The following is an 11,659-nucleotide window of genomic DNA, read 5'->3' on the forward strand; positions in this document are numbered from 1 at the left end:
TCAACGGATTCGGGGTACTAGCAGCGGAAGTAGCACATCATGCGTGGGTAGGGGTCTCACACTCGGGGCCTCGCCCACGGATATCCGGACAAGAGACTAATCCGTCGGTTTGTCCAAAACCGAAACTGGAAAAACTTCCTTTACTCGGAAAGCATGGGCGATTCCACCAGGATAACTCTTTACTCTAACGTAGTCAAGATCATTACGGATCAACTGATCTGACTGCACCTTTAACGGTACTTGGTCAATTCAAGGTAGAAACTTGCACTTGGATCATTGGGATCAACGCTTTTTTCCCCATCAAGAGGCACAGCCGTTGATTCCTATCCATAGAACAATTTCTATCCGGGATTTACTTTATCCATCGTAAAAACAAAGTTGAGTCTCGATTTATGGATCCATCAGTCCAGCCTAACCCCATCCGATCCCATGGGTTAGCCAACCGCCCAACCACTGTAGTGATGGGATCCAATTTGGAATTTGGTTAGGTTTTGTCCCGGGTACCAAGGAAAAGAGTTCCAAGGCCCCCTAGCCGGAATTTCATGCAAACATAAAACTAGCCACACCACTTACACACCCAATATGAAAATTGCCTTTTTCTTAGCATCAGCTAACTTTAAAACAATCCTTTAATGAAACCATAGTACCACTGATCACAATCTCCCAATTTATCTAGTTGATTCATAATTTCCCATCATTCCTTCATCAGAGTATCTATGGCATCATTGGCAACTAGAACGCTCACCACCTGTCCACACAGAGGCCGTTTCCATAGTTCCTAGCCCATAATACTCGGCAATATAATCACTTATCAAGATGGACTCTCGTTGAAGATCAGCAAGATCAACCAACAGATCCATATAAAAGAGCCATGGACTCATCCGTTGAGGACCAGCAAGGTCAGTCAACCAGATCCATGCCCGGTTTCACAAAACAACTCTTACTCCTTGTTCCAATATCTTCCTCGACGCACGCGTGGGTATCCTAGGCGACCCAGAGCCCGAGCACCGTATGGTCAGCACCCTCTAGGATCCTTCGCAGGTGACCTAGCGCTTCACTCATAGGCCGCTTCCTTGGTCCCTCATCCACCGTATCGGAAGCTCACCATTTTAATCGAACCGAGGCTGGTCAAGACCTCGGTCGACCTTGCTACGCGAGACGTCCTCCATTGACTCTCCGTCATGCAGTTGCAACTTTATCAGTTAGGTCTCCACGACCTTAATCACAAGACGGTCAAAATGCTTCCCCAGCATTCTTGACATAAAACAGCCATTTACAAACAGCATTTACAAACAGTTTACAAATACAGTTTCTATATTAACTCTCATTTTTCCACATTATCCCTCATTAATCCACATTACTTATTCCACATTCCATGTATATGTGTACTCATCCAATCACCTCCTTTTCCATCTCTTCACTTCAGATTCCTTCACATCACATATCATATATTCACATCCATATCCACATCCATACATCCACATCCACATCCACATTCACATCCATACATCCACATCTACATGCTTATCTCCATTTTCACATCCTCATTTATACATCCACATCCCATATCCACATTCATACATACACATCCATATATCCACATCTACATCCACATACATACATACATCCACATCCACATTCCACATTCACATCTATACATCCACATCTACATTCACATTCACATACATCCACATCCACATTCCCATACATCCACATCTATACATCCACATTCCACATTCACATCTACATTCACATTCACATACATGCATCCACATCTACATGCTTACCTCCATTTTCACATCCTCATTTATACATCCACATCCCATATCCACATTCATACATACACATCCATACATCCACATCTACATCCACATACATACATACATCCACATCCACATTCCACATTCACATCTATACATCCACATCTACATTCACATTCACATACATCCACATCCACATTCCCATACATCCACATCTATACATCCACATTCCACATTCACATCTACATCCACATCTACATCCACATTTACATCTATGCATATACATCTTCATGCATATATCCATTTTCATGTTCATACATCCACACTCCCATCTCCATATCCACACATCCACATACATACATCCATTTTCACATTCCCATTTATATAACCCCATATACTTTCACATCTAATCTTTTACATCACATCCATTCTCGCCCTATCACAACCCATATATATCTTATCCTATCACATACACTTCTTACCTCATCCCCCCATACACATCTTAATTCATCTTATCACATCCTAACTTATTTCATAAGCATCTTATCACCTCTTAGCACACCTCTTATCACATCCTATCACTTTCCATACGCATCTTATCAATTCTTATCACATCTCATACACCTCTTATCACATCTTATCACATTTCATATCTTTTTTTTTAAAAAAAAAAGAGAATTCTTTTATTTGATATAAGATTTCTCTACACATTTATTTATACATAAATTCCATTTAAGGAGACTAACACTTTCGAAATTAAAATCAATCTTTTATGCATCTTCTTATGCATGATTTCAATTTGGTAGGGAATTATACTTTTAGAATAAAAGAATTTCTCTTATGCATCTAAGTTAAGCATAAAATCCATTTATGAGGAAAATCATACTTTTAGTATAAAAAGAATATCTTTTATGCATACCTATATGCATGAAATCCAATATGATAAAAGTAACACTTTTGATATAAAAATTTTTCCTTTATGCATACTTCTATGCATGAAAATTAAAAATGATAAAAGTAACACTTTTGATATAAAAATTTTCCTTTATGCATACTTCTATGCATGAAAATTAAAAATGATAAAAGTAACACTTTTGATATAAAAATTTTCTTTTATGCATACTTTTATGTATGAAATAAAAATGATAAAAGTAACACTTTTGATATAAAAATTTATCCATTATGCATACTTCTATGCATGAAAATAAAAATGGTAAAAATAACACTTTTGATATAAAAATTTATCCTTTATGCATACTTCTATGCATGGAAGTAAAAATGATAAAAGTAACACTTTTGATATAAAAATTTATCCATTATGCATACTTCTATGCATGAAAATAAAAATGGTAAAAATAACACTTTTGATATAAAAATTTATCCTTTATGCATAATATTAAAATTCAATTTCTCCATGATTATAATGAAATTCTTTCAATTAATCTAGGATGATGATTCCTAGAATATGGTAGGAAGTCCTCTTTTTATGCTTTGAATGAAAATTTTTTATGCATAATTTTTATAAAAATTTTGCCATAGCTCCGCTGCTATGACTGATAAATCTCAATTTTTCTAAGGGATAAAGCTTATCATTAAGGAAATAATTAAAATGATTCTCTAATTGGATCCTTAATCCATAATGGATTGAATCATCAATATACATAAACTAAAAGCATAAGAAAAAGCCATTAATTTGGCCTCAAGCATAGCTTTATCTTGGGTTAAGGAAAAGCTTTATGAAAAGCTTGATTTGGATTGAGAATGGGTCATGAGTATGACCATTTCTTGAGTGAGAGAGAGAATTTACATAAGAATCATTAGAATTTAAACATAAATGAAAATTAACTTCAATAGCATTTATTAAATTATGTAACTCTTCACTACTATTCAAACTTCAATAGCATTTAAAAAAAACCATACCAATTAAACTTCTCAAGCTTGAGAGGGGTTGAGAAGAGAGAAACATTGAGAAATTATAGAAAGATGAATATTCACTAATTACCTTACAACTTGCTTGATTCTTTGTTCACGGTAGAGGCCCCCAACCAATCAATTGGTTAAGTATGTTGATGGAGCCACTAATGGGGATTGAAGAAAGAGGGAAGCTCCAAAAACTAGTGAATTATTAAATGAATTCACAGTTCTTGGCTTAGGTGGAGTAGAGTAACGATGCATAAACACTATATATTTTTCAACAAGGGTGAGGCTTCTATTTATAGGAAAAATTGAGCTCCTAACCAAACAAACTGATTCTAGAATTTTCTAAATCAGTTTGGTCAATATTTGACCATTTTTAGGTCAGTTAAGCTAACTTTTTGGAACTAGACTTGAATGAGGAGAGAGGAGAGATGAGATATCTCAATTTTTATGAGTTTAAAACTCATTCAAGCATGTGAAATATGCACCTCCTTTAAAGAACTCCCCTTCCTTACATATGTCATATTTTTAATATTGCTCATAGTTTTTTACTAATAAACCTTGTACATTTTCAACTCTTCATCTTATGTGAAATATGCACCTCCTTTAAAGAACTCCCCTTCCTTACATATGTCATACTTTTAATATTGCTCATAATTTTTTATTAATAAACCTTGTACATTTTCAACTCTTCATCTTATGTGAAATATGCACCTCCTTTAAAGAACTTCTCTTCCTTACATATGTCATACTTTTAATATTGCTCATAATTTTTTACTAATAAACCTTGTACATTTTCAACTCTTCATCTTATGTGAAATATGCACCTCCTTTAAAGAACTCCTCTTCCTTACATATGTCATACTTTTAATATTGCTCATAGTTTTTTTACTAATAAACCTTGTACATTTTCAACTCTTCACCTCATGTGAGCATTTACTCATTTTTGGGTATTTTCTTTTTACAAGTTGGATTTATCTCCTCCCTACACATGGATTGATGCTATTGGTCCATAGGAACCTTAATTGGACCATAGTCTAAAGATTTCTGAAAATCTAGACCCTTAGGCTAAGGTTCTTTATAGCTATTTTCAATTAATTCCAATTGCACATTGGAAAATTCTTTTTGAATTTCTGTTTCAGGGGAACTCATCTGAATTAGAAGAGATATTTTTCTATCCAAAAATATTCAAAATCTGAATATTCTCTCTCTAGAATATTTTTCTCTCTCTAGGCTAAAACAGATAGAAACAAGGTCTTTATATTTCTGAAGAGGGATTGATTACAGGGAAAGATACTAGACATCAAAAAGGGGGTGGGGGAGGAATCTTACATGGTGCTTTGGCAAAGTCTTCCATGTTACCTCATCTACCATCTAGTCCCATTTGCTCACACCTTTCTCCCACCTCCCCTTTTGCAAACTCCTTTACAGAGTCCAAGCACAAGAAGCAAAGATCAAATAAGCACACACTTATATTGGTATTAATGAGCATTGCTCTACCCCTTGTTATAGTAGAGCCATTGATTATATGTGAGAGGTCTTTGGATCTCAGCAAGAGGGTAGAGATCTCAGTGAACATGTATTTTAAAATATCTGGTTTTGAAGTTAGATGTATTGATAACATGTAAGATAGTCCAAGACCATGTCAGTTTCCTCGTTTTACAAACTAAATAAAGAAGGGAGTTTTCCTTAGTGCTATTTTGTCTCTGCCATAAAATTTTCTCCTTGGATTTTAACTAGCTTGAAGGACACTATTGCAAAGGAGAATTGGACCTTTGTAGGCTAGTTAGTGGCACATATACCTCAATTGAAACAAAAAAGGTGATTTTTAAAGTGAAAAATATTTGAAAGTTACATTACCTACACATGAAATCTTCCAATCAAATTAAATAAAACTTGACCTAAAGCACGATTAAACCAAAACATATGTAGACCAAATTGCAAAGTCGTTTACTTTTGAAAATGGAGTCATACCTTTAATGAATCTCTCTCTCTCTCTCTCTCCTCAAATCTACCTCTCTAACAAAGTTGCTACAAATCATTTCACCTACTTAGATTAAAATTTGCTCTCTACATATATTAAAGTGATGGCATAATTCCTAAAAATCATTATAAAAATGTGCATGCCTAATTTTTTAATTTGTAAAGATTGCATTCTTTGTTTCCTAGACGCTACGTTTTTGGTACCTGAGGCGGTACAAAGTAGGTCCAAACTTATAAACACACACCATTGGATTTGTTATTAAGGTGCTTAAAATTAATCTTGTTTGGATGACACAGGTGCTCACCAAAAAGCACGGCTACATATGTGTATGGTAACAATCCAATCTCGACATTTTGACAAAGTGGGTAAATAGTTGCATTTTGACGGCCACCATGCTTGTTTTCGAGCATTTTGGCCATCAAGTAAGGGTGAAAATTCTACATGCCCATCAAAAATTACATCAAAATGCTGCAATTATGATTTTTTATATGAGCATGGGTGACTCTTAAACACGGAACATGAGTGGGCATGTCAATGTAATTTTTGATGGGCATCTCGTGGGAATGAAGGAGTGACTTAAGGACCTTACAATGTGACAAGGTTTACTTTTTGTAAAGAGAATACCTTCTCCACTTCCATGCACAAGGGAATAATCATGGGCAAAAAAGGAATAACTTCCATGCACAAGGGAATAATCATGGGCAAAAGGAAGACCTCATGGGCAGATGGAATGTAGGAGACGAGATTTCTATATAAAGGGACCATAAGGCGACTTTCATTCATCTGATAACACACATTGAAGCAGGAGCACTAGGTCCGTACTTTCTGTTTACCTGCAGTTGTGGTGTGTGTGTGTGAGAGAGAGGGAGAGAGAGAGAGTGTGTGTGAGAGAGAGATCTCATAAGAGCGCGCTTTGTCTGTTTTGCGCGCACCTGCCCCTGTGAACGTGTCTGTGTGAGTGTGGGAGAGAGTGAATGTGTGTGTGTGAGAGAGTGTGTGTGTGCACGTGCCTGTGCGAGTGAGAGTGAGAAAGAGATCTCAGAAGGAGGACTAGGCCTGGTAAGCAAAGGTTATGGGGTTAAATTCTTAAAACACCATTCGGTGCCCTTAGGCTTGTGTGGATGCGCTGTCTTCGAAAACTCGTAGAGTAATTACCAATAATATGCTTCACTCAAAAAAAAGAGTGGCATGGATTGTTAGAATACCGCAATGCTCTCAATCAAGGAATAGACCACGGGTTTGACATGTGGATTGTCTATCCCGCATACACACCCAACAATCCATTTACACGCATACTAGGTGGTTTACTATTGCTTTCATAATGTATCGAAAAAAGGCGCATTTTAAGGATAGCTAGACAGATGCCATGCGAGACTATGTACGCTAGCATGATGCTCTCGTGTTTTGACATAAAAGTCATCCTCTCATGTTGCAAGCATGAGGATTCACAATCCCGCTCTAGTCTTGGAGCATCGTCCATCCCATGTGTGGGTATGGGGTGGCCGCTACGACCACATTCATGTATCTCAATTTTGAAATAAATGACTCTTTTTAGAAAGTCGAAGAGAGGTCTACATTTCCACAATCTGAATCAGGGCTAGGCCAACCCTAGGTGCTATCACACCACACTATGCGCGCACACACACATATACACATACGCATGTTTAGTCTCAAGGACATCACTATATAAAAATCGTATACATCAAGTGCATTCAAGGCCTATACATTTAAAGCCCTTATTTGTGTATTTCGCATGATTAGAATTCACCCTCTTCCTTTATAAGTTGTAATCTTTATGCTTGATATGCACCCGCCGTCTGTAAATATATTTATGTACAAAACATGAATAAAAAGATTCCTTCTATTGGGCTCTCGTGCTAGTACATATATTCTTAAATTGAATCCCCCGAGCGTTTAGTACACCCTTCTGTAAATATATTACTGTACAAAACATGAATAAAAAGATTCCTTCTTTTGAGCTCTCATGCTAATACATATATTCTTAAAGTGAATCCCTCGAGCATTTAGTACACCCGGTAAGAATCAATTTCTCAATATGTGACTTCAAGAGTACCAATATTTTGTTGTCTGCATTCTTTCATGTTTTGGGTATTAAACATGTTGTTAAGCATGTCCTTAACACAAACACTTGGTTATAGGTCTACAATGGCAACACTACAAGTCGCGGACGAGCAAGAAGTCTTGGGTGTGGCTACTGAGACGAAGCTCAAAGCAAGTAAATGGGATGCAGAAGTGCCAACTTTAAAAGATGGTGCGGAGAAACTTAGGGATCTTGTTCAAAAGTGTTGTAAGGAAGAGTTTGCAATGGGGAATACTGCTCTCAATCTTCTTATGCGCAATATTCCTGTGCGTTTTGATCAATGGAATGATCGTCCACGCGGTTGTGTGGAGATAAGCATGGAAGTAAGTGAGGAGCCAAGGAGTGGACCAACCTTGAAGTGGAACATTGAGATTGATGTAGACAAGAAAACAGATAAACAACATGCACACTATGGCTTCACTATATATAGTAGCTCCCCAAAGAGGTCTAAGATTTCTGGCCATGTGTTTTTCCCAGCAATAGTCATTCCTCCTAATGTGCGTCCATTCATAGGAGAATCAAAGGGACAAATTGTGCATATGACTGATCATCAAGATGGACCGCCTGTAGGAACCAAGTATAAGTTAAATGGGAAAATGTATAATCAATACAAGTCTTAAGCCTCACCTTTATAAGGTTCCTCTCCCCCCCATATGAATAAGTGAGAGTCTAGATACTCAACTAAACTCTTGCCACATGAGGCTCTCTCTAAATAATTCCATGCTCATTTCTTACAAGCATGGTGGGAGATTGTGATATCTTGGGTATAGCACCATAATATATCATAAATGTTTATCTTCTTTCTTTGTTTTTGGTGGCAAGTAATTAGTGTAGGCCATATTAGTTTCAAAATTATTGCACTATAATTTGATAAAAATGATTAGGCAGCTCAAGTAATTCTTTTAATGGACTTCTAAGCTACAATGTTCTCCTTCTCTCTATCATGTCTCTTAGTGCCTGCCTCCCTTCTCTTCAATTTCTCTTGTCCCATTTTTCATCTTCATCTTCATCTTCTTCTTCTTCATCATCCATCATCATATTCTTCTTCTTCTTCTTCTTCTTCTTCTTCTTCTTCTTCTTCTTCTTCTCTCTCTCTCTCTCTCTCTCTCTCTCTCTCTCGCTTGCATGCACACACAAACACAAACAGACACACAAGTGCACCTTCAGCTAGCCATCACCTCCCCTTAATCTACAATTGAATCATTAAGCCCATTCCAAACCACTCACATAACTTTGACAAAATTCAATTTGTATATCCTTAACTCAGTTCTCTTGTGCCTTCCAAAACATGCATCTAAGATCCTAGATGTGCCAAGTAGAAAATACCTTAATTCACACATTTCAACATTTCCACGCAATATTGGTGTACAAGCACATCATGTGAGTCGATGTGGACAACCATGTACCTTCCTTAAAAGTTGTTTCAACATGGGGTGTTCAAAGGTGTTCCATGTTGTAATTGAGCACATATCCATATCAAATCCTCACCCTAAAGTACAATGCGTGAGGCCAACCTGCACCAATAGCTATTGATAAAAGTCCCTTTATAGCACTTTCAAGCCATTTTAATATTACTTGAACCAAACTCTCCACATTTCTCCCTCTATAGTCCAAATAAACTCTTGTTTAGGACTTAGATTTGAGTTCTTATTCTCTAGATGTTCACTTCTTCACGGCTACACTCAATGGTAGACATGTTATAATCTTGTTTATATACCTTGCTTTCTTGGTAGTTGAGTTGCAAATATTTGAGCTTCTTTAGTCCAGAGGATAATTTCATATGTGTCTCAAAACTCTACAAGAGTTATCTGACATGTGTCCTTGTTAATAACAGTCACTACCACAAGGGCAATTTATATGAGCTAAATTTAAATTTGAACTACCACTTAGGGCATTTCCAAAAATTATTTACAAGCTTCAGTTTCCCTAGATTCTTGCCAAGCTTTGAATAGTACCCCCACATCAAGCACTTTGAATTTTATATTTCTATTGACCAATGGTTGTCTCCTTTTTTGCATTACTTAGTATTCTCTCTTTTTCTAGTGATCCCTCTCTCTATCTCTATATACCTATCTCTCTCTCTATCTATGTATCTATCTACCTAGCTAGATAGCTACCCATCCATCTATACATCCATCCATCCATCCATCTATCTATACATCTATCTATCTATCTATCTACCTAGCTAGCTAGCTATCCATACATACATACATATATTTCAATTTTCTACAACACATTAGGCTAATGCGTTGGAAGTCCCCAAGGGACATGGCTCTAAGGCACAAAGTATAGACAAAAATGGAAAACAAGGTGAAAGATCATGATGGCCTACATTTGGAGTGTGGTCTAATACCAAATGTATTGCAAAATAGATGAAAAGGTCACATTGCATGCGAGGGGGAGTGAGAGAAGGGACACTTTATGGAATCATAGCCAAACTTAATGTGCCTTGAAATGTTCCCTAGCCAAAAATTGCAAGTGAACATAAGGCCATCTTATGGTGGCAAGTCAAAAAGTGTAAAAATTGCACCACATTGTTTGACGTATGGGATCCAACTCCTTCTGCATGCATTCAAATTTTGGAATCTGATCAATCCCCATATATGTACTACCCATGCACAACACCCCCCCTCTCCCCTTATAATTCATTATTGATACAAGACTATATTACATGGAGATTAAAATATTCTAGAAATTGAATAATAGAAGAAATGAACCATAATCACCCTAGCATAAAACAAGAGCGTAAAAATCAAAGAACACAAGATTGGGTGCAATCTCCCCTCCCCCCCCCCCCCCCCCCCGATGTGTGTGGCTCCACTCCCACACGCGATATTTAAATCATTTTCATAAATTTAGCCCTTGGAGTCATAAATAGCATAACTTTTCCAAAATTGGGCTTTTACAAATTAAACTTTAGTCCAATGCTTTTAAAGTATCTCATAAAAAATAAACCTTTCCCAACATATGTACAATGGGACAAACCATATAAAATCAAATATTTAGCACACATGTGCTCGACTAGATAATCTCGTCCAATATCCACCTTGCTTGTTCTGAACTCAGATCTATACTCAGCATAGTCCACAATGCTAGATCACATTTACTTTGGAATCACTCACAAAAATAATTCTAACAAATGGAAATCATTCACTACCATGCTTCACACATTAACCATGCATCACACATAATTTTTTGGATTCACTCCCATGATAAAATATTTTGAAAAATCTCACTCCTGTGATAGTCCTCCTATTTGAGAAGACAATCATTTCCCAATTGTAACTATCAGCACACAACACATTAATCATTCCCACATTGGATTCCTTTTTGAGAATACAATCGTCCTCGGTTGTAACTACTATCAGCACACACAAGTGATCAAACATATTAATCAGTTCCACATTGGATTCATTGCCAATGTCCTCACATGCATCACATATGTCTTAGACTTGATCAGATTCACTCACGATCAAACTCTCATAATCTTTGCATGCGTCACACATGTCTTAGAGTTGATCAGATTTACTCACAATCAAACTCCTACATTGGATTGACTCATAATGTTTTCATATGCATCACACGTATTCATAGAGTATACCACATATCTCTCATAGCAACTTGTTGGATTCACTCACAACCAACTAGGGTCACTCTCTAAAGAATCAGATTCGGTTCACTCACACATTTCTTACATTTGTCACACATGGCACATTGGATTCACTCACAACCAAATAATTCTTTAATCACACTTGGGTCACCCAAGATATTCTTTTCACTTATTAGGTTACCCCCAATAATAAATTAACATCCCTCTTGCTTGAGTGAAGAGAGTCAGGATATAATATCCGTCAGAGATAGAATCCCTCTCAACACTAGATTGTGATAAGTTATCCG

General features: G+C 36.7%; 1 long non-coding RNA gene across 1 annotated transcript; it reads left to right on the plus strand.

Annotated features, from left to right (window-relative positions):
* Positions 1 to 6,395: 6,395 nt before the first annotated feature.
* LOC147609270 (uncharacterized) lies at positions 6,396 to 8,562 on the plus strand. The gene is made up of 2 exons (XR_015264217.1): positions 6,396 to 6,475; positions 7,821 to 8,562. It is a non-coding gene; the product is annotated as an uncharacterized LOC147609270 (long non-coding RNA).
* Positions 8,563 to 11,659: the final 3,097 nt, after the last annotated feature.

This window comes from Cibotium barometz, chromosome 51 (assembly GCF_041138505.1).
Source record: "Cibotium barometz isolate CiBa-2024 chromosome 51, ASM4113850v1, whole genome shotgun sequence".
Lineage (NCBI taxonomy): Eukaryota > Viridiplantae > Streptophyta > Polypodiopsida > Cyatheales > Cibotiaceae > Cibotium > Cibotium barometz.